Source organism: Lissotriton helveticus, chromosome 6 (genome assembly GCF_964261635.1).
Source record: "Lissotriton helveticus chromosome 6, aLisHel1.1, whole genome shotgun sequence".
In the NCBI taxonomy this organism is placed as follows: Eukaryota; Metazoa; Chordata; class Amphibia; order Caudata; family Salamandridae; genus Lissotriton; species Lissotriton helveticus.
In genome coordinates, this window is record NC_136067.1 from 1,395,220,881 (window position 1) to 1,395,222,893 (window position 2,013).

The following is a 2,013-nucleotide window of genomic DNA, read 5'->3' on the forward strand; positions in this document are numbered from 1 at the left end:
AATGTAAATGTGTAACATGTGTAATCCAATGGTGCCACAGTGTGCCACTTGCTGTCTGTCAAGTGTGGACTAAACTAGAGAAAAAAGGTGCTGCCGGAGGTGGTAGCACACACTGTGCACTGTGCACTTTTGTCCCGTAGGACTTTAACAATGTAATGCACTGATAATTAGTAAACAATCACCATATCAAGAAAGAAAATCCTTTGTATAGTTGCAGAAACGATTGTATTCATCGAATATACATTAATACATCATCATGGACTAGTATTTATACAATGATTGTGGATAGCTTGAAGACACTCCGAAAATTAACCATGTGCAGTCATTACTTGATGACATTAGCGGTGACAAATAAATTAATGTAATACAGTTTACAGATGCTTGAGAACAGCTCAATGCATTTCTGGACATTGATGTCCCTTCCTCAGGGGCAATCTACAAAGAAAACGAGATACCACTTACTGATGATATAATACAAATTACATGGCTATATATAAGACATCCATGGGGGAAAAAGTGTTACTATAGAGGTTGTGAAAAGCACACAGACTGCTTATAACACTGAGAATACTGATAGCTGATAGAGAATCCAGAGGCTAAAGAAAAACGAAAATGTGCAGAGGGAAAAAATAAATCAAGATACCATGGTGGAGTGAAAGTTCTGGCAGACGTGAGAGTGGTGAAAAAGTTAGTGAATCGCTGACAGAAATAAGTGATAAATTGACTAGGTGAAAACGGTGAGACAACAAGTTTACTTAGTGTGCAACCCAACGACGGTGAGTTTGAAAACACGGGTAGTGACCACCGGGGGTACCTGGCTGAACGATCTCGTGTGGATCTAGCGGTGTAAGCAGCAGCCGACTCGGGTAAAATGAAAGCGTCTGCGTGCTAGCAGAAAGCTGCAACAAAACACAACTGATGTTGCCACAACTCAGATTATGCAGTCAAGAAACTTAATGAAGGTGGCAAGTGCCACGCAGGGAGCTCACCTAAAGGTTGCAGAGGTGCAAGCTGCTGATAATACTCCAAACGAACCCACATGTGTCTCACTGCACAATGTACCAATTCCTCGGTGAAAACCCTGAAAGCGAGAGTGTCAACCGTTTGGTGAAAAAACAAAGGCTCCTGTAACACTCATTGAATGTATAGATAATGAACCTATGGCCCTGAGCTTACCATAAACAAATGGTGACTCTGTGTCCTATTGTAGTTACCTCCGTCGTCCGTGCATGCCTGTCGCTATTGGCGTCAACATTTAAAAAAATCACGTAGCGTGGTATTGTAGTTAACATAAACGGAGGACTATATGAGGTACAATGATAGTCGCCATGTTGGAGTGTAGTGTGAGGAACGATGTACCAATCTCTGTAATAGAGACTGTGCGTATAATGCACCTCGTGATAAAAGCACTAGTATGGTATGACCTTTCCATGGTATGGTATAGTATGGTGTGGAATAGTATGGTATAGAACGGTATAATATGGTACTGTATGGTATAGCATGACCTGTCATTGTATAGTATGATACAGCATGGAATTGTATTGTGTAGTACGGTATGGTATGGTATGGCCTGTAATTGTATAGCAGCAATTGGTGTACCAATCTTTGTTACAATGTACACATTAAGCTAAGGGAAATAGTTCAAATGGAGCAGCAAAAAAGCAAAAAATCACTTTACGATACAATGTTATTTTCACAATAGAATGTTCTATCCAAACTATAATTCTGCAAACATAAACCACTTTAAAACACACACAAAACTTTAGTAAATCTGGAGCTAAGGTCCACCGCAGAGTCCCCTTTCAGTTTCTTAGGACTGATTGTGTTCTTTTACAACTATTGCAATCCTGTTGAGAGGTGGATTTGCCCTTGCTATAGGGATATAGATATGAAAAGATTTGTGCTACTGGGTTAAAGTTAAACTGTCTACATGCACTTGTGAGTAATGTTTAAGAAGTAATTGTGCGTGTACTCTTTTTAAATCTAGCTATGATGAAGCCCATGAGTTGTGGA

At 39.9% G+C, this 2,013-nt stretch overlaps 1 long non-coding RNA gene across 1 annotated transcript; it reads right to left on the reverse strand.

The window, feature by feature from the left end:
• Window positions 1–294: 294 nt before the first annotated feature.
• On the reverse strand, window positions 295–1,234 carry LOC144761760 (uncharacterized). The gene is made up of 4 exons (XR_013595884.1): window positions 1,177–1,234; window positions 990–1,081; window positions 815–899; window positions 295–435 (listed from the first exon to the last, which is right to left on the reverse strand). It is a non-coding gene; the product is annotated as an uncharacterized LOC144761760 (long non-coding RNA).
• Window positions 1,235–2,013: the final 779 nt, after the last annotated feature.